Below are 22,288 nucleotides of genomic sequence, written 5' to 3' on the forward strand. Positions count from 1 at the left end.
AAAGTCCTTAAATAGGATATCAGAGTTCGGGTTGTGCCTGAAGGGTGTGTGTGTGTGTGTGTGTGTGTGTGTGTGGTGTGTGTGTGTTGGTTAGGAGGACCCAGTGTTAGGCGTGAGAACTCAACGAAGGAAGGTGGACATTTACATGTTTGGGAATCAAAGTATGAAACATCAGGGCCAAAGCAGAATGAGGAGGTCATACGCACACAAGGTTGGCCTGGCACACAGTGTTGAAGCCCAAGCAGGGAGAGGAGGATGTCCACACTGGGGGGAACCCCAGCATAGGGTGTCAGAGGCCAAGTAACATGTTGTAGAAAAGCATCTGCATGGAGGAGGATGTGTGGCAGTAGTGACAGGAGATTGGTTATATCCAGAGGAATTGAAACAGGTAAATATGTGAAGGATTTTGAGAGATGATTATCTCATTGTTAAAGAGTTACAACATAAAATGAAACAAAATGAAATTGGACCCCCTTAAAATAGTGCAGAGAGAAATTAAAGAAAAACTAAGTAACTGCAAAGAAATACAATGTTAACGTATTGAGAAACTCAATTAAGAAGTGAATCTTTCCCAAAGTGATTAATAGAGTCAATGTCATCCCTTTCAAAATTCCAGTGACATTTTGGTAGAAATTAGTAAGTTGATTTTAATGTTTATAATGAAATACAAAGAACCTAGAATAGCTAAAATAATTTTGAAAAAGAAGAAAAAAGTTAGAAGACTACAAGTATATGATTTTAAATCTTATTATAAAATTATACTAATTAATAAAGTATGCTATTGGCATAAGGATAGATATATATCCATGGTATAGGTCTTGTTTAATTTCTCTCTGCAATATTTTATTGTTTTCAGCATAGAAGTTGTACATGTCATTTGTAAGTATATTGAATTTTTGACTCTATTTTAAATGGTGTTGGCTTTTAAATTTGATTTTTTAATTGGCTGTTGCTAGTGTATGTAAATAAAATTAACTTTGCGTCTTGACTTCTATCCTGTGAGCTTGTTATATTCCCTTTTTAATTTCAGTTGTTCTTGTGGATTCGTTTAGAATTTTCTACATATATAATCATGTCATCTATGAACAAAAATAGTTTTTTATTATTCCTTTCCTTTGTATACTTTTTATTCATCTTCATGCCTCATTGCACTAGCTAGGACTTCCAGTACAATATTAAATAGAAGTGATGAGAGTGGGAAATTTTGTCATATTTCTAAACTTAGGGAGAAAAGAAGTCTTTTACCATTAAGTATATTAGCTGTAGTTTTTTTTGCAGGTGTCCTTGATCAGGTTAAAAAAAGCTTCCCTTTATTTCTAATTTTCTGAGAGGTGTTGTCATAAATAGATATTTAATATTTTTCTGTATATATAGAAATGATCATATGGTTTTATTCCTTTATTCTGTTAAGATAATGAATTACATTGACTGATTTTCAAAAGTTAAACTAACCTTGCATTGCTGGAATAAAACTCAGTTGGTTATAATGTATTATCTTTTTTATATATTTCTGGATTTTATATCCCAATATTTTGTTAAGAATTTTCTATCTAAGTTAATGACACTATAAGTTTGTAATTTTCCTTTCTTATAATATCTTTTAATATGTTTGTCTTATCATCAAAGGCAATATGTTATGTTGGCCTCATAAAACAAGTTTTGATATATTTCCTCATCTTATGTTTATTGAAAGCACTTGGGTAATATTAGTTTTATTTCTCCTTTAAATGTTTGTTAGAATTCATCACTGAAGCCACAATAGCCTAGACATTTCTCTGAAAGAAAGCATTTAATTATGAATTCAATTTCTCTAATAGAGATGAGACTATTCACTTTTTCTATTTAATTTTATGCTATTTTATGTAAATTGTGGGGGTTTTTTTCAAGGAAGTTTTCCATTTCATCTAAGTTGTTAAATTTTTTGGTGTAAACTTGTTCATTGTTTTTTCTTATCACCTTTCAATACCTATAGATCTTGTATTGATGTTCCTTTATCCTTCCTAATGTTAGTAATTTCTGTCTTTTTTCTTTGTCTTTATCAGTCTTGCCAAAGTTATCAATATTAGTAGTCTTTCAACAACCAAACTTTTGGAGTCATGATAGTCTTTATTAATTAATTTCTGCCTTTATTTTGGTCATTGCTGGGTATCTCTAAATATATGACACATTTCAATGCTCAGATATGTGGAAGTGACCTGTTTATGCACAGAGGCCAGTCAGGAAATGAACTTCTATTTGTCAGAAGTTACTGACTGACTTTCAATAGAAGCTATTTAACTAACCATTAGACATAATTCAGTTAGGGAAAAAAAGCAAAACAACCCCTTTAATAGAATAGGAAATGCAGATAAAAACCCTAGTGTTATTTGATAAGACTTATATTTTATTGTTAAACCTAAATCTTCTAAATTATTCAAGTTCAGTCACCTGGGTTGTAAAAAAAAATATTATTTTCATGGTATAGTACATAATCGATTGCTCATAGCCAAAATTTTTCAGAAAAACCTTTGACTTTTAATGAGAAAAAAATCATAGACCTAAACTTTGATTGAGAAACTAAAGAGAGTGGTTTGCATTTAAAGGTATGCCATTGTTAATTGGTAAATCAGTTTTTTAGTTTATTTAATAGGATTTTTTTTATTGGTGATGAATTTGTCATTGATATCTCTGAATTCAAGAAATAATATACATAAGTATTTTTCAGAGAAATGGTACTCGGTGTCTGTGTAATGGGTACAGTGTTTTAAAAACATTTTCTGATTTGTTTTTTCTAACTGTGAATCATTGTGTCTCCCTGTATCTTGGCCAATACGAAAGGCTTGGTTTGAGAAGGGGGAGGCCTGATGTAAAGAATCCTCAGTGGAAGATGAGAGTGTGAAAAAAAAATGCACTCTGGTCCCTAAAATAGATGGAAGAAAGTGACTGAAGGATAGAAAAGTAGTGAGGCACTTGGATCCCGATCTCCTCTTCTGGTCTAAAGTCCCAGAGTAGGCTAGGGGAAAGCCAAGGGCAGAGGGGCTTTCCTCCCACTTCCTGCCTGGACTCTGGGAGGAGACCACCTTGCAGGTTGCTCTGCCTCCAAACAGTGGTGGCTTCATCAGAGTAAAGGGCAGTACAGCAAATTTGGAGAGGGGACGAACCATGTGTAAGCCCGTGAGCTGCATTGTCCTCCTGCACCTTCAGTAGCTTATTCTGCTATTAGGTGTGTCAGAGCTGAAATGCCAGCCTGGGCAGTCTAAATTCAGAAACTGAACATTTAATTACCCAGCTGTGCATGGAGAGAGGGGGCATGGAAGAGAATCTCTGCTGTTTCCAAAATGCAGTGAGCCTTCCTAAGATCACTAGTGCTATTGTTTTCCCACCTGAGCTTAAAGGTCCTCCAAGCATGACCAGACTCGTGGAAAGGCTTATGCCCTGCCATCCAGCAAGGGATAGCTACACCTGTATTAAGAGAAAGATGTATAGCCTTGAATGTACTTGCCATTAAATAAGAATGAAAATATATAGCCTAATATTCAAAAGAAGAAGTTAGAAAAGCAATGAAAAATAACCATTAAAAAAGCAGGTGAGAAGAATTAATGAAGATAAAAGCAGAAATTAACTAATTGGAAAATAAAAATTTTGCAAGAAATAAATACATATTGATTCTTTGAATATACCAGTCATCAAAACAAATCTCTGAAAATCAAATCAGTATAAAAATAAAGAAAATATGAATATGAAACATCTGGAATTAGAAAGAGAATATAACTAAAAATACAAAGGGGTATTTTTTTGTTTTAAGTTCTAGGGAATGTTATGTATAATTACATGCTGAAACTCTGAAAATTTCATTGATACTTATGACCTTTTAGGAAAAATAAGAAACCAAATTAAAACAAGAAAAGGAGATAAACCTGAACTGAGCAATATTCATGAAAGAAAAAGATGAAGCTGTCAAAGTGCAAAAGCTGCTGCCCCTGGGGAGCCATTTCTCAGACAAGTTTGTTCAGATCCTAAAATGTATGTCCTTCCTGTTTAGATTCTTTTTGAGCTTATAAAATTTCCTTATTAATATTAAAAAGCTAACATTTCGGCTTCCCTGGTGGCACAGTGGTTGAGTCTGCCTGCCGATGCAGGGGACACGGGTTCGTGCCCCGGTCCGGGAAGATCCTACATGCCGTGGAGCGGCTAGGCCTGTGAGCCATGGCCGCTGAGCCTGTGCTCCGCAACGGGAAAGGCCACAACAGTGAGAGGCCCACGTACCGCAAAAAAAAAAAAAAAAAAAAGCTAACATAATCCTGATTCCTAACCCTAATAGAAATAACACACAGAGGGTAAAAACAAAACGTATTGCATCTTCATGTATAAATGTTAATGCACAAACCCTAAATAAGATAGAAAATCTAACTTTTTCATGAAAAAGCTGAATTGAAAAAAGTCAAAGAAATTTCCTGGCTTCAAGTCTTCTCAGTGCCTTTAATTTGTTCATATACAAGAAGGAGCAATTGTCTTCAGTCTTTCCAAATTTAGTTGATTATAAAATCTTTTTTAATGCCTGACATGCTGTGCTTGATAACTGTTTGAGAAATATTCAGCAATGTCAATAGATGAAAGCAAGGGAAAGGAGGTGATCATTTTGATAGATGGTAAAACAGGGAATGACAACATTCATTTTGCTGACACACTTTGGAAAACCGGAACGGGAGTGTACTTCAAAACTAAGAGCCAACATAAAATTTCACAATGATGGATTAGAGGCATTTTTGCTAAAGTCAGAAAAAGAAAAAAAGACTCAGCACACTTATGTAAGAATGCTTATATATTCCCACTGGGGTACTGATGAAAGAAAAGAAATAACAGACACAAATACAGGGAGGGGAAAATATAGTGTTAGTTTACAATGACTGGTTATCAGGAAAAGAACTCAAAAGAGCCACCCAGTAAAAGCTGAAATCATAAGAATGTTCAACAAGGTAATCAGTTAGCAAAGAAAAGCTCAAAAGTATATTAATAAAAAATAAACTATTAGGAAATGGAAAAATTTTCCTATTTTCCATAACCACAAAATATAGGAAGTAAATAGGAAAAAAGTAAAAGAAGTATCCTGGACTTGAACAAAATGCTTCAACTCCAATGAGGGACATAAATGAAGACTTGAATAGCTAGAGAGACAACATGACTCTGACAAAGCAAATATCAAGTTATCTAAAGAAATGCAGTACAAAAAAAGCAAGTAGGCTGATGAGGGGGAGCCAGCAGGGCCAGGATGGTTCCTTACAGAGCTGACATGACCCGACCAGAATTGCTGGTTATTGAGCAGCTAGTTCATCGCCCTGAAAGAGTATGATGCGATGGTCGAACAAAATCCACCCCAAGGAAAGGTTCTGCGGAGGGCTTTGGGCCCTGGGACAAGTATCTGTTAAGACTCCTGTTGGGAGAAAGCAGATCAGCACTGTGGTGAGCTCCAAAGAAGTTTCAGATGGCGTATTCAAACATACTGAGAACAAACGTGGATAGGCTGAAAAAGAGGGACACAGAAAGCAAGAGTAAGAAGAGCAGAGCAATCCAGTGGGAGGCACAGAATTTCCTGCTTTCATTTTACTTTTGGCTACAAAGCCAGATTCCTGGTTCCCCCACAGTAACTGTTTTCATGTGAGATTACGGTCATTTTGGAGGAAAGAAAGTTGTAATGTTTACAGGGCAGTTGTGGTAAGAAGCCAGGTTACTTTAGATCTGGCTAATTGGTCTGGGTTGTATGCTTGTGTATGCCTGGATTATAGTTTAGAGCCTCTGCAGCCATCTGTGTGAAGAGCAATGTTCACCATTAAGAAAACAAAACAAGGGAAAAGAAAAAAAGTTACTTTTTGAAGAAAAACAATCAGGGATAGAGTAGGGAAGACTTGGAATCCTAGATGTAAAGCCACATTATTTAACACACTGTGCTATCAGAATAATGTAGGGTATACAAATCAATGACACATATTAGAAGGCCTTGAAACACCCTCTAGTATGTATAAAAATACATTCATTATGAAAGTGATTTATCAGTTAAGATAAATTCGGCTGCATGAAACAGAAATCCAGTTATGCAGAATCCACTAAAGAGGAGTTTCGGTTTCTCACAAGCAAGACGTCTAGAGCTAGCATGATTATTCCAGAAAATCACCTGGGGTCAGAGTTCTCTGACCTCCTGTCCCACCATCCTCAGCAGGTGGATTTGCCTCAGGGTGGGAAGATGGTTACCTCACTGACTAACAGCATCCACCTCCTATTTCAGGAACAAGGAAGGAAAAAGGTGAAATGACACTTAACAGTGAGACCACCGCTTCATAAGATGTGAGCTGTTCTGCTCTCTGGCACACACAGTCAGCTGCAAGGAAATATGTGCCCGTTGCTCCCGACAATTGGGTTCTATTAGTCTAAAAAAACAATGAGAAATGATTATGGTTAGTAATGAGTCAGCTATGAGTGGCATTTTAAATGAAGGATGAAAGGTTGGATTGATCAACACATAGAGTGATGCTGGCTAAGCATGGCACGGCGGGGGTGGGGGGGAAGAAAACTAAATTAGAGTTCTCCCTCACTTACTACATAAATATAAATTCCACGTGGATAAAAATGTCATTGCCAGGATAAATCATGGGTAATACTCATGCAGTCATGTGGTGGGGGGGATGCTTTTCTAAGCCCAATGCCACAAGCGTAAAGGAGCATAAAGAAAAAGATTGATGAATTCAGTTATGGAAATGTTGAAAACTATTTTGCTATAGCTTCCAAGCAACAAAATATCCATGAACATAATTCAACAAAAAACTATTTACTAACAAAAATCTTTTCAATATATACTACGAAGGGTAAATCTCCTTAATGTAAGATTTAATTAGAGAATAATTAATACAATAAATGGCAAAGGTTCATTAACACAGTTTGGAAGAGAAGAGAAAATTAACCACCTGATACATGAAAATATGCTTAACTTCATTATTAAGCAAAGGAATGCAAATTGACAATAATGAGTTACCATGTCTTACCTATAAAACTGTCTATTAAAAAACCTGACGACACCAGTGACTGGGGTACAGACATATATGCCTACTAGGAGAAAAACTCGAACTGTTTTTCAGTGGGCAATATAACAGTATATAATACACAATATATTATAAATAGTATATAATATATTAAATACCTTAAATTCCATTGCTAATGTTTATTCTATAAAAATTTTTAGAGATCTGTGAAAGGCTTAGCTATGAAATTTTTGTCATGATATTGTTATTCAGAGTAAAAATTTGGAGAAGCATAAATGTTCACAACGGGAAATTGGTTAAATAATTTTGTTATACAAAAATAGTTTATTCTCTCATTATTAATTATACTATACATGAAATTTTGTGATATGGAAATACTCTCCTGATATATTAAAAATAACATACAGGGTAAGAAACATTAAAGAGATTGACAAACATAGACTAAGAACAAGATCAACACGCAGAGAAGATTCAAATGAATCTTTGAATTTATGTTTCAATTATCTGTAATTTCCTTTTATAATTAATATGCAACATTTATAACAACATCAAAAAGCAATAAAATTTATCGTGAATAATGTTACAGCAAAATATCAATGATGGTTATCCCAGGATCAGAGGACTGTGGAGGCTTTCTATTTATGTTTTCATTTATAAACTTTTCTGTGTTTCTCTTTAATGAACAAGTAAACTGCAATCTGAAGAAACAAATACTATTTTTTTAAAAATAACACTGAGATGCTCTCTGTTGCTCTCATAACAGAGTCCAAAGTTCATTAGAAGCTGTGTAAGTTTCTTCATGATCTGGCCTTTACTTGCCATGAGACATCTCTCTTACTATCTGTTCTACCGCAGTCCAAGGCTGGCCAGAACTACTTTCAGTTCTCTAAAAATAGCAAAGCTCCCCCTCCTGCTCTGGGCCTTTGCTCCTGCCCACACGCCCCTTCCTGACTTCTCACAGCTCCTTCTACTGGAACCCTCCCACCCCCTCACCTTCACCACCCAGCTTGGCGGGTCAGGTGCCCTGTGCATGCCTACATCATTGCATTAATCGCACACCATTTTCTGTTTGCTTGTCTTTCTCACACACTGGATTCTACATTCCTATAGGGAAGCATTTAATGAGTGATCAACAATTATTGTTGTCAAAGGAGGTAATGAATGAGTAAGAGAACAAATGGAATCAGCCTCTGTGTATCAGATCCTGCTGTGGACATCTCATCTACTTTATCTCATTGAATACTAACCGAGATTTATGAGGCAGGTGTTATGCGCCCCTTTCCAGCTAAGGAGACCAAAAATTTAGGAATTTGGATCACACTCAGCAGCCCCTGGCGCGTAGTAAGTGATAAAAATTACAGAATAAAAGTGCACTCACAGTCTGTGGCCATTTCTGTAAAGTCAAAACTAAGTGAAGAAATGAGATAATTAATACAAAAAGCACTTTGCTATGATGAGGTTGAGAGTGGAAATAGAAACAGGTTATTTTACTTTTTTCTTTTCGTCTTGAATTATTTTAGATGTCTACATAGAGTGCCTGGATTCATCTGCATTGAAACCCCTTGAGAATTTTGATAGGTTGAACCAAAACAGAATAATGAAATGCACCCTTCTAGGCAGGAAGGCAGAAGCAGACATAAAAGATTATTTCTCTGTATTATTTGGCCTTTATGGAAAGGACCATGATGAGCTTCTAGAAAATGCATTATTGATGTGATGTAATAAAGTGAGCAATCTTTCTTCTTTTCCAATAATGACTTATTTTATATTAACTGTGGTATGAAACATTGCCACTAAAGTTGTTTTTCAGCACAAGTGAATTGTATTTGATCTCATACCCTGCCTTTTCCATCTGTTTCAATAACTCTCATGTTTCATCAATGAAGCTTTATTCATGTCATTATTCCATTTCTAGTTCAGCATGGATGCAATGGATTCGAGAAATTTTTCTTGCCTGAATCATACCCTTTGTTCCCTACATTTATTTTTCTTTGGTTTCTGAGTGATTCTTGGTCAATTCATGCTTACCTTCATATTTCATTTCCTTCTACAAAAAACCTTTAACTGCACTACAGTTGAGAAAACAGATGTTTGCCAATAATTAAATATTTTGTTTTTTAAAAGGGCAGCTGCCTCTGCTTAATGTCTTGAAAAATATTAAAATCCACAGCCCTGTTCTTTTACTGTATGTGTGTATCTTAATTGCATGTAAGACTGTTACTGGAGCACCAGGGCAAACAAACTCAAAATCCAAATAAAGGGAGTTTTATTTAGAATATCAATTTGGAGGAGAAAAGCTAATTAGGGCTTGATATAACATTTAAAAATCCAAATTATACAAACATTAATGTTCTTCCCCAACTACATTTGATAATGATGTATTTGTTGTCTACTTAGCATTCAGTTAGCACGAACTCATAAATATATACATAGTGAGCGAATATCCATTTTCTTCCTTCCCATGATGGAAAGTCTTTTGTGTGCCAGGCACTCTGCTAGATAGCGTCTCTGTTCTCTCGGAGCTCACGGTCTCGGAGGAAGATGAAATCACACTGATGAGTGTATAATTACAAGCCAAGGTGAGTGCCCTGAAGACAAGGAGCAGGGTCACAGGAGCTTCTCTGGGGTGAGACAGTCTACACCTTCCAAACCTCTACACTGTGGTCCCTGGGAAATCTGTGAAATGCCTGCCCTGCCTGTGCTCACACTGAAACATTTTCCCTGCCAAATGCTTGAGGCAAAAAATTTGATAGACCTGACCTGGCCAGAATTTTAAGATTCAGTTAGAAAGTCCTCTGCTTCTGCGGTTGATACTGCAATGCATCTTATTTTCAGATTTTTTAAATTTTTAAATTTTTTAAAAAATAAATTTATTTATTTTTGACTGCGTTGGGTCTTTTGTTGCTGCGTGTGGGCTTTTTCTAGCTGCAGCGAGCGGGGGCTACTCTTCGTTGCAGTGCACGGGCTTCTCAATGCGGTGGCTTCTCTTGTTGGGGAGCACGGGCTCTAGGTGCACGGGCTCAGTATTTGTGGCGCACGGGCTTAGTTGCTCTGCAGCGTGTGGCATCTTCCCGGAGCAGGGCTCAAACCTGTGTCCCCCGCATTGACAGGCAGATTCTTAACCACTGCACCACCAGGGAAGTCCCTTATTTTCAGATTTGAAATGAGAAATTTCATCCAGGTGGCTGCCCACCTACCAAGGCTTTATTTAGAATGTTTGGTTTAAAGAGTATCTGCAGCAAAGAAGGGCCTGGAACAAGCACCAGAGTTAAATCCACTGTGGCAATGGCCAGGCAATGTGGTAGTGCTCGGCAGCATGCACAGTGTTGCCTGGACAACTCTGTCTCGCTTCACCATTGCTCACAAACTCCCTTTGCATCCCATGTACACACACACACACACACACACACACACACACCCCTTACATCAAATGCGTACTATTAATTAGAATCATTAGGAAAAGATTGATAAAGCAAGAGGTGCTTGAGTCCATCCAGGATAACTGAAACCCAGGGAAGGAACTGAATGAGAAGAGTGAAAATTTGGCCTTTTGACAAATACACACGGTCAAGGTAAACACTGTATCTGGGAATGATTGACTGGGCTCCCGGTTAAGTGAGTTCATGTTAGACACTTGATGACTTCACATGGGGTAAGTATTATCTGACCAAGCTGCAGAAAAACACAACTCAGAAAGTTAAGTCTGTTAGCAGAGAAGGGAGGGGAGGAGGGAGGGAAGGACAGCCCAGTCCTCAGGGTTATTTCATTTCTCTTTGAATGTTCAGTTTCAGATTTGAACCCAAGTCTCTCTGACCTCAAAGCTCTACATTTTCTGCTAAAGTGTAAGCATACAACAAAATCCCCATTTCCAAAAGTCAGCCCTCCACATAAACTCAGTTCATGCTGATTTCAAAAAGCAGAGGAAGTTTTAATGGTTTCCCATGACACAATGAAAACACCAAAACTCCCAGAAAGGCTTTCACAGCCTCCCACCCAACAGCTCGACTGTTGATCTGATCTTACTTTCCACTTCCAGGAACAGCTCTAGTCTGCAGCATTTCATGTTGTTGGCTGTCTCCCTCTGGACGTCCCTTTCCCACCCACCAAAGTCCGTTGTGTTCTTTGTGTCCCTGCTTCTACCATCCCACCTGCTGTAGGAGGGCTTCCCAATTCCCTTCCCAATTCTTGTCACTCTCCCTGGATTTCTGTCACCTGTCTCATGTCTGAGGTTATCTTCAGCCATCTGAGCATCTCTCTACAGACCCTGCACAATGCAGGGCACAGAACTGGCTTCGAATAATTATCAGTTACATTGAATTTAAAGGTGATGGGTCTGTAACTTTATTTGCAGCTAATCTTAATATCCTCTGGCGGTTTCTCCTGGAAAATGGGAAAATCACATTTCAATGATTAACACAAAATTCAGAGGGAGCAAACCCAGCATGGCTGTCTTGTAAGTGGCTCCTGTTACTTCCGGTACCTGATTAAGAACTTGCCTGCGCAACCAGATTATGTGTTTATGTTAGACCCAATTTGAAGGATGAAATGATGCTGGATAGAAAAAGTCCCATTGATTTTCTTTCATGTGTCTCAGCTCAGCAGCTATGCCTGGGTGCCAGCCATGTCCAGTGTAACAATAACCAGAGGCCTGGGTGTTCTGAGGTGAGCTATGGGCTTGAAAGGCACGTTACAGTGTCCTCAGTGTTTGCTCTGGGAGATGCACCTGCTTAGATGCCATTTGAACTACCAGTTTCTTGATAAATTGTCCTTGTACAGCTCCAGCAGACCCCGGGGGGCTGTCTGCACAGACCTCAGGTTGATGGCTAGCAGACCTGCTCTGCAGGACTCTAGAAATGCAGCCCCTTTGTCTCCCTTAATTCCTTAATTGGCACAGAGGAGATTCCATCCTCCTGGGAAGGCCACAGAGAGACAAAGAGCAGCATGGTAAAAAAAGCATCCCGCCCATTGAAATGATACCTATTTATTCCATGAGCACTTACACCCAAAAGGAAACAAACATAAAGTTACAAAGTAGTTTATGCCTTTCTCCTTATTCATTATTTCCAACATTATTCTTCACAGCCACATGCTGCCTTCCTTTAAAAGGCACCAAAACACTTCTCAGATGTTGTCTGGACACAAACATCCTGAACAAAAGAGCAGAGGCTGCTGAGGGTCATATCCTGTCCCTGCTTCAACAGCCTTCTCCAAGTTCAGCATCAGTTGAACATGAGGAAGGAAAAAAATGGTAAAGAGAGGAGGTAGACTGGACAGACAGGCAGATATAAGGACCTGACAGAGACAGCCAGAAAGAAAGACAGAGAAGAGAGAGACACGGGGAGAGAAAGGGTGTGTCCAAGACAGCCTTCACCCAAGTGAGTGCCAGGGGCTGTGCTGGGCTCAATGGCATCCAAGACCTTTTTCTTCCTCCCAAGCACCACTCCCTCTGTTCCCCTGCTACACTTCCCTCACCCTTCCCTCCCCCAAAACACATCGGCCCTCTTAAGATTCGGGATGCCCAAGTTGGACCCAGCCTGGGATGGCAGTGACAAGGAGACGTTCCACAGAGTAACAGAGTAAGAAACAGACTCAAGAAAAGAGAACATGAGAAAATAGCCATGGGGAGAAGAAAAGGAAGAGAGAGAGAGACAGGGTGATGCTGAGACAAGGATGAATCTCTCTGGGAAGCCATTTTCACATTACAAAGTAAACCTGCTGGGAGCGGGCATGGGGAAGGTGTGGGAGGGTTATCTCCCCACGTTGCTTCACCTACGCTGGGGCCAGACTCCCTGAGAGGTGCAGTGGGGGCCTTTTCTCTGTCCCTTACTTTGTAACTAAGATGCCAACCACCCGTGATTTCCAAGTTCCTCAGCTTTTAGGGCTGACCCTGCCTTTTAATATTTAAGTGACAGTGGCTTATATTTAGGAAATATATGCTTCAGTCTATAGAGTTCAACTGTCATGATGCCCTGCAACTTATATGCCAATGGCTCCTCCAAAAATAAGGTGAATAATAAAAATTTAAAACATACATAGAAAAAGAGAAATACAGCAATTGTGGCTAAATGTTAATAATCCTTGACTCTATGTAGTGGGCTTAAGGAAGTCAGAGTGCTATTCTTTCAACATTTCAGGATGTTGAAACTTTTCAATTAATATATAAGGTTGAAATATCTTTTAAAAATAATAAAAAGCAAGAAAAAAGTTCATGAAGGCCCTTGCCCAGTGAGTGGGTAATTGCCGCACTTCCACATTTCTCCCAGGCGTTGCTTGCTGTGACTTTCTGCACCTGCCAAATCCTCTCGTCATTTTCTCCTCAGGTTTGCTGATGCTCCCTTCTCTACACCTGACACAGACCAAACATGGAATATGACCCCTTCTTCCTTGATTCCCACAAAACTCCCTACACAAGGCAAGTGTGTGCTATCACTTTGACCAAAGATCCTGGGGCAATGGTTGGGGGTAGGGCTTACGTTACAGAGCATCAAAAGAATACATGAAAATGGAATATTTTTCTTTTTAAAATTAATTTTTATTGGAGTGTAGTTGCTTTACAATGTTTTGTTAGTTTCTTGCTGTACAGCAAAGTGAATCAGTCATATATATACATATATCCACTATTTTTTGGATTTCCTTCCCATTTAGGTCACACAGAGCATTGAGTAGAGTTCCCTGTGCTATACAGCAAGTTCTCATTGGTTACCTATTTTATACACAGTAGTGTATATATGTCAGTCCCAATCTCCCAATTCATTCCACCTCCTTCCCCCCTTGGTAACCATAAGTGTGTTCTCTACATCTGTGACTCTGTTTCTGCCTTGCAAATAAGTTAATCTCTGTCATTTTTCTAGATTCCACATATAAGCGATATTATACAATATTTGTTTTTCTCTTTCTGACTTACTTCCCTCTGTATGACAATCTCTAGGTCCATCCACGTCTCTGCAAATGGCACTATTTCGTTCCTTTTTTAATGCCTGAGTAATATTCCATTTATATATGTACTACATCTTCTTTATCCATTCCTCTGTCGATGGACATTTAGGTCGCTTCTGTGTCTTGGCTATTGTAAATAGTGCTGCAGTGAACATCAGGGTGCATGCATCCTTTCAAATTAAGGTTTTCTCTGGATATATGCCAAGGAGTGGGATTGCTGGGTGATATGGTAGCTCTATTTTAAGTTTTGTAAGGAACCTCCATACTGTTCTCCATAGTGGCTGTACCAATTTACATTCCCACCAATAGTGCAAGAGGGTTCCCTTTTCTCCACACCCTCTCCAGCATTTATTGTTTGTAGATTTTTTGATGATGGCCATTCTGACCAGTGTGAGGTGATACCTCATTGTAGTTTTGATTTGCATTTCTCTAATAATTAGTGATGTTGAACATCTTTTCATGTGTTTGTTGGCCAACTGTATGTCTTCTTTGAAGAAATGTCTATTTAGGTCTTCCACCCAAAAAATGGAATATTTTTCAATCAAACTTATAAACACCATTTTCCTTTATGGTTTTAAAATGAGTAATGCACTTTAACGTCCTATTCTTGAAGTCATATTTTCAATAAAGTAAGACAACTGAAAGGTGGCCATTGCTGCTTCTAGAAGTCCCCTGGCCAGTCCTACTACCAGGAGGGCCAGCCTAAGGTTTTTTGCTGCTTTTCTTTTCTCCTCAAGGCCCAGCCTCCCATCGCGCACTCAGCTGATTCCCTTTCCTCCTCCACCCCCTCCCTCTCTCTGTCCACACAAACTCTGAATTCAACTCAATTTCTCATGCAAAGCCACTCATTCTCTCTATATTCTGTCCCCTGCCTTCAAACCCTGTGTCTATCTGAGTGGTAGGAGGGAGAGCTACACTCAATAGAGCCACAGATCTATTAATTCATTTGGTTAAGCAAAAAATCATTTGCCCCCGAGAGCAATCACGTTAGCAGAGGGCAAAAGCATGCAGTGTTTGTTTAAATAGCAATTAGAAAAATTGTTGCTACCCTGAACCGTGGCTTCACCAAAGAACCCTATTTTTTTTTTTTAAGAACCCTATTTAAAATGTGGCAAACACTCAGTAGCAATTTGTATGGGAACTTTGTCTATTTGGCCTGCTGCAGAAAGGCAGTCCTCTTTAAAATGAGCTCTAGGAAGGCTACTGTCATCGTATCTTCCTGGGTCACTAGCCAGTGACAGGACAATTGAGACAATGTAAAGAAGACTACCCCCACCCCCTTTTCCCAGCCCAGTGATCTGCCCAACCATCATTGGTATTCTTGACTCAGCCCTCCCACAACAGCTCTATTCAGTCTCTTCAATTCTGTTCAGACTTTTTGACCTGGATCTCAAATCCTTTTGGGAGCCTTACTTTGTACTTCCTATGCCAGGGCCCTGGAACTGTTCTGAACCTACCCTGATCCTGGAAAATCTGCTTTCTGTGCATTGTCCCCACTCCATCTAATCTGTTTGGCTCCATATGAGCAGGATTCAGTGACCTCTGCCTTCATATCATTTCTGCCAGTCACAATTTCCAAAGGTCACATGAAAACCTTGAGGAACATCATCCTTTCCCTGTCATGTCTTCCTCCAATATCCCAACTCCCACTGGGAGTTGACGTTTCTTCCCAGAGGCTTATTCCAATCCTCCACCTTTGAGTGGAGTGCACTCTCTGCCTTGCTTCTGGAACTCTGAACCATCAGAAAGAACCATGGAAATATTACTGGTCTAAGACCAGCCAAATGCCTCTTTGTTCTGAACAAGAGGATGTTGGAGTCGTTTGCTTGCATTAAAATGGAAATTTCAGGACAATAAGAAATAGAAACTTGCTCAAGGTCTCACTCTCCAATCACCTATTAAATGAAGTACCAGGTGATATTTAAATAGCTCCTGCACTCCTGGATAAAGGAGGGCTTCTTCAGCTGCAGACCTGCAGGGAGCCCCAAGCAGTGGGTGATGGCCCTCGAAGCAACCAAAACGCTGTGAGCAACCAGCATGACCCTTTCCAGGGCAGGGCAGCCATCTCTACCCTCTTGCTATTGCATCCAGGCCCAAAGGTATGATCATAACTTATCTTACCAGATTTGGGACAATATGGGGTAAATGTCATCCTAATTTTGGTAGAAACATAAAAGCAAGTAAGCATGATTTCTAAACAGATGGAATTTTAGTCTAGGGTTTGCAAAAGTTATATTCGCCTTTATTGTAATTGTAATTGCCTACAGAGTGGCAAGTAGAACTCCTTGTTCCTTTCCTAAAAATCTGCAACTAATAGCCTCAGCCTGTTAATCCTGTTTCTCATAATTGGGAAACACTATCTGAGGGACTCAGGGGTCTCCTGTAACAACCACATGCCAGCGAGTGGTACTGTTCTGAGAAGAACATCTGCCTTCCTTGAGGACCACACACCCTGGTCCTCTTACAGGTGGACACACATACTCTGCCTCAGGGACTAGTCTGGGGTTGGCAACATCTTCATCCTGGGCAATCAGAGCCCTTCCCATGGAACTGTGTAACTTGAGCTCGCCAGAGACAGCCCTTTCCACTCTGGAGGTAAGATTGGGAATATGTGAGTCCAGAGCCATCAGCTGGTCCTGGGCCTACTGCCTGTCCCAAGCCCACCTGCAGGAGGAGAAAAGGAACCTGACACACACAAGAGAAGCAGAGGTGAGGGACACCGAGGGGGCCTGAGGTTCCAGTGACAAAAGTCCTTAGAAAAGTCATGGGTACAGCCTTCCTGAGGCTCTGTTTTTAGGTTGTGGTTTTTTTTCTGATATTGGTTTTGACTTTCTGAACTACCCTGATCCCTCCAATGTATCTTTTTTTTTTTTTTTCTAAGAAGATGTTGGGGGTAGGAGTTTAATTTATTTATTTTTGCTGTGTTGGGTCTTCATTTCTGTGCGAGGGCTTTCTCTAGTTGTGGCAAGCGGGGGCCACTCTTCATCGCGGTGCGCAGGCCTCTCACTATCATGGCCTCTCTTGTGGCGGAGCACAGGCTCCAGACGTGCAGGCTCAGTAGTTGTGGCTCACGGGCCTAGTTGCTCCGTGGCATGTGGGATCCTCCCAGACCAGGGCTCGAACCTGTGTCCCCTGCATTAGCAGGCAGATTCTCAACCACTGCAACACCAGGGAAGCCCACCTCCAATGTATCTTTTTATGCTTAGATGAATCTATTTGGTTTTCTAATACCTGGAACTCAAAGAATCCTAATTACCAAATGGCCCATTATTTATCTTGATAATTGATATAATTACTATGTTCCAGGAATTGTGTGAGGCCTTGAGGAAATGCACGTAAGTAGAATGGCTTCTCCTCCTACAGTACTCACCCTCCGGGGGAAGCCGCAGCTGGATAGCACTTCTTTCTCTGAGTTCCTGGATTTATCTGGGTGTCAACGACCCTTTCTGAGGATACTTTAGCACGCTCTCTCCACAGGAGCAGCAATGGCCCTTTTTCCATTTTATATTCCTATTATCTAGTGCAATCATAAAGACCCTCTGAATATTTGTTATGGGGATAAGTGAAATGCAATAATAATAACAACAAAGATGTTTTATAGTTTTCAAAGCCCTTTCAGATAAATTATATCAAATACCTAGAATATCCATGGGATCTTTATAGTAGAAAGTTGATGTTTATCAGCATCACAGCCAAATAAAAACATCCTGTAAGACCTTCAGCTTCCTTCCCTTTTCTTATCTAACCTTAATCTGGCTTTCTAAGGAGGCCTTCTTACTGGGAAAAGAATGAGCTAATGACCAAGAGCAGGGGAGGAAGGGTGATAAAAGCATCTGGTTAACTCGGTTGCATTTCCTGAAAATAAAATTAATTGGTTTCTGTCGAAGATGAATCTCAGGGCCTCAGGTACCTAACAACCTGATCCTCCAGTGGTGACCTAGGAAGCAAAGTTCAGGATCTGCAAAGCTGAGGCCCCGACACCTCATTCACTCTTTCATTCAACAAGTTCTATTGAGTGCCAATTATGTATCAAGCATTACGATAATTGTTGTTACTCTCCCCACTCTCCATAGTTTACAGCCTAGTACAGTGGTTCTCAAACTGCCTTGTACCTTGGAGTCACCAGGAGAGCTGATACCTGAATCCCATCCCCAGAGACTGAAACTTCATTAGTCTGGGGTGTGATCTGGATATCTGGAGCTTTCAAGTGTCCCCAGGTGATTCTAAGTGTGTCACCAAGGCTGAGAACCACTGGTGTAGGGAAAGAGAAAGATGCATAAGCAGGGAATTACTAGCAAGATTTAAGCACATGATGCAATGGGGCCACGTGAGACCCTCTCTGCCCAGGCTTGGAAGACCCTGAGAGGCTTCCCGGAGGAGGCAACAGAGACCTAAGGGGCCATGAGGACTGGCCAGGTGATGATGCTGGGAAGATGGGAGAAGAGTATTCTGAGCAAAAAGAACAGTAAATGTCATAAGAAAGTGCCCTGAAGAGAGAGAGCAATCCTGGTGTGTTAGATGAGAATAGAAAATGGCGTTACAGCAAAAGGAGGGAGAGGCAGTGATAAAAAATTGAGCTTGAAAAGGTGAGCAAAGGTCAAAACACAAAAATGGAAGCTTGGGGAAGTAACTCGGAAGGCAATGGGGACACGTGACAAGGTGCGCCCCAGGAGAATGAAAGCATCAGCTGTGTTAGAGCCAGAACCCTCATTCATCGGAATAACTCTGATGGCCACACCTGTAAATAGGACCAGCTTGGTGGCATGTTAATGTGGCTTTGTAATTGTGTTAATGATTTATCCTCCCTTTTAAAAATCTTGTCTATACCTAGTCATTGTGTGTGATAAATTTATAGGCTTCTTTTTCTCCCCACGAGATCAAAGCCACTGCATCATCTCATTAACCTTCACCACTGGAGAAGATGGTGAGGTAAATGATATCATATTAGGGAAAATTTTAAACACTTAAAGTTTAAAAGACTTGCCAAAAACTCAGTGTGGTAAAATGCCAAGTTCTGGGGCTGCTTTTTCTGCTGATTCTTAGGCTCTGATTTATCTGTGAGATGACATTGTGGAGAGAGGGGAACAGGTCAGCTTAGAGCATTTCTGAAGAGCAGGGTAGCACCGAGCTTCAAACTAACCCGCATTTAGAAAGATATCAGAGGGGAACGAAATTGCTTTTTGCTCAGAGAAACTCTTCCGGTTTCAGTTCCAGGGGAAATAGCTAATTCACGAACTGAGCTGTGAGAGAAATGAATGCACTGGTTCCCAGAGGAAAAGGGATCTGGTCATCTCGCCAACTGCTAATACAAATTTTAGGCTATTTTACATTTGCCCTGAATGCTAGATGAGCTAGCTAGATATTGCTTATCTAAAGCTAAAACACTTTGGACTGGATTTGACAGGTAGATTTTTGCTAACTCAGCCACAACACGATGAGGTTGGCCCATTTATTTGGTTTTGAAGCGGTCGACTGTGTTTCCCAACAAACTGGCAGCTCTCGTAGGCCCCCATCTGATTTTCTGCTGCTCATGCCTGAAGTTCCCTCTCAGCCTGATCGCCTGAAAAAGGTGGTTCAAGTTCATCTTTCAGTTCCAGCTCTGGACTCAGTCCATTGCCTGAGTTCAGACAAAGAGATCAGAGTGTGGATTAGACCAGTACTTCTCAAACTGTAATGCATGTGCTCCCACATCACCTGGAGATCTTGTGAAAGCGCAGACCCCACATGCTGCATTTCTGACAAGCTCCCAAGTGGTGTCGATGCTGCATGTCCATGAGCCACACCTTTTTCTCTACCTGTTCTGAAGCTCTGAGATCTCTCCTCTCAAAAGCATCTTCCCCAGATCTCTCCTCTCAAAAGCATCTTCCCCGTCAGCCTGCTTCAGTTTCTGTTAGTAGAGCATCTGAGTCTTAAAGGCCTTTTGCCCTTCCAGAGTCTCCTTTTTAAAACACTTTCCCTGGAGGATTAATATTTGATGCTCTGTCTCAGCTAAGAGTATCAGGGATTAGGTTTCAGTTGGTTGAAATACAAACCAAACTGGAATGAGTCAGGACTGTAGATATTAAAGGGACAAAAGCAGCAGGGAACAAAGAAAGGGACTCATTGATGATACATTCTTCCCCAATTAAAGGGAAACTAACAAATGAAAACCAAGCCACTCTCCTTGCCTTCAGCAGAGTTTCAAACCAGAGAATGTTACCTAGAACACACTGGAAAGTCATAACCTTGGAGGTAAATCCCACTCTGCCCTAGGATTGGGATTTAGGGCAAACTATGTAACCTTCTGCATTGGTTTCCTAATCTGTAGAATGGAAATGACAGTACCTACTCCATCCACCCCAAGTTGTTGTGAAGGTTAAATGAGATATCTAATCTTAGCTATTGCCAAGCACCTAGTATGGTGGCCCTAATAGTCACTCAAAATATAATCAAAATGTAACAAACAATGCTGTTGAGGTCTGCAAAATTCAGATTAGCAGAAGAGCTTGAGAAGGACTTCAGGAATTCAATAAGCTCCAGTTTGGGATGTACAAAGGAAATATACATCATCATGTAATTTGTCCTCTTGTATCTTGTACTCCATCTCAGCTCTCCGCCTGCGATGACGCCTTCCTCGACTCCTCCTTTTAATGATTGTGCCTATCTCATTTACTCCTAGATTCTTTTTCTAGGGAAATGCATATTCAAGAAAGAAAACAGCCGGAGGAATTATTACAGATTCTTCTTGGTATACCTTACTTAATTAGAAGAAAACACTGAAAATCCATTACTTCACTTGCCATTTGCTACCTGATGTTGAGCAAATAACAAACTTTCCCACCCTTGGTTTCCTGCTCCAGGAAACCAAGTGGAAGCAAGAGCAGCTATCCCAGAGGGTTGCTGTGCAGCTAATATGGAATATTATTGTACATGGCCCTTCAGTCATTGAAAACTGCAGTCCCTTCTACCCCAAGCCCCCTTCAGTGTCCCTTCATCCCATGTGTCAAATGGACTAGTCCCTTAGAAGCAAATAAACCAACCTAAACATTGATTCTAACCTTATTGCTTCCTTTTTTTTCCAAACACGATATGTTCACTCCTGTTCTCTTAACCCTTCCCAAGCTGATGCTGCCCATTTCCCCCCAAACTGTAGCAGCCCAAAGAACTATTTGGAGAAGCTGAGTTGAATGTGATGTTTTAGGGCTGTTCTTTTCTAACAATAGGTCTAAACAGGGCCAGTTTGAATTTCTAAGGAGGTCAGCATCTCAGCCACTCAGCCTCACAGTGGGAACTGCTCATGCGAAAAGGAGGTGTCAGGGACAATACTGCAGGGGACAATGGGGATCCCCCAAGAGGGGCTCTCTTTCTCCTCCCTAGGACCCAAATGGCCCCAAGCCAAGAATCCAAAACAAAATTGTCAACATATGCTTTGTTTCCCGACAAATGATGTTCAGTTTAGGCCATGATAATTTTTCTAAAATACCATTTAATATAAATTTTGTTTTTTATATGGGTTAGCAGATGGGTCCTGAAAGGTGCACAGCAGAATGCCTGTGTGGTATGTCATAAGTCAAGTTGGTAGAGTGACAGGTTCCATGTGTCTGCATGGGGTAGGGAGCTGTTAAAAAACTAAAAAGGAAATCAAGTCAACACTTAGGTGTTGTGAAGATGGAAAAAAATCATAATTTAAGAATCTAGGGGTTGTTAATCTGATTTTTTTTTTAAGATGGGAAATGAAGTGTTGAAATACCCCTTGGGTTGAGCACCACTTTTATCAATTCTCACCTCCTCTTTGGGTCTCAGTTTCCTTATCCAGAAAAGGAGGCTAGTTTTGGGTCAGAGATCACAAAGAGATTTCCCTTCATGTGCTAACTCTGACCTGTGGCAGTGGCTGCTCTGAGGACTGGCCTGAGAAGTCTGAGGCTCCAGCTGGCCTGGTGTCACGATAAGTAATTATCTGCCATGAGTCTAGGGTAGAGCCGGTTACAGTTGTGCTAAACACTTGACCCCATGTGAATTAGATGGTTTCTGAAGTCCCTTGCATTCTTTTTTTAAAATATTTATTTCTTTTCCTCTTTTTTTGGCTGTGTCGGGTCTTAGTTGTGACACATGGGATCTTCGTTGAGGCATGCGGGATCTTCTTGTTATGCATGCGGCCTGTGTTGTGGTGCTCGGGCCTCTCTCTAGTTGTGGCACACAGGCTCCAGGGCACATGGGCTCTGTAGTTTGCGACATGTGGGCTCTCTCGTTGAGGCTCATAAGCTCAGTAGTTGTGGTGCATGGGCTTAGTTGTGGCGTGTGGGATCTTAGTTCCCCGACCAGGGATCGAACTTGTGTCCCCTGCATTGGAAGGTGGATTCTTT

The 22,288-nt window shown here is 40.4% G+C and overlaps 2 protein-coding genes across 8 annotated transcripts in view; one reads left to right on the forward strand and one right to left on the reverse strand.

Moving 5' to 3' along the window:
- THAP5 (THAP domain containing 5) overlaps nucleotides 1-22,288 on the forward strand; it is a 196,289-nt gene that overhangs the window by 130,139 nt on the left and 43,862 nt on the right. For 2 of the 7 annotated variants that reach the window (XR_016394208.1, XM_089917013.1), the window contains exon 4: nucleotides 13,331-22,288. This exon is cut by the window's right edge and continues 37,466 nt beyond it. The exons of 2 other annotated variants lie outside the window; for them this stretch is intronic. The gene's annotated coding sequence lies outside the window, so the exon portion shown is untranslated. 3 more of the 7 variants (XM_089917014.1, XM_089917015.1, XM_089917011.1) reach the window with 2 other exon arrangements.
- LOC111179490 (putative G protein-coupled receptor 141) overlaps nucleotides 1-22,288 on the reverse strand; it is a 161,329-nt gene that overhangs the window by 92,693 nt on the left and 46,348 nt on the right. The gene's annotated exons all lie outside the window — the stretch shown is intronic.

The sequence above is a fragment of the Delphinapterus leucas genome, chromosome 9 (assembly GCF_059928025.1).
Source record: "Delphinapterus leucas isolate spDelLeu-1000000601 "Yukka" chromosome 9, BTC_Dleu_Yukka2, whole genome shotgun sequence".
NCBI lineage: Eukaryota > Metazoa > Chordata > Mammalia > Artiodactyla > Monodontidae > Delphinapterus > Delphinapterus leucas.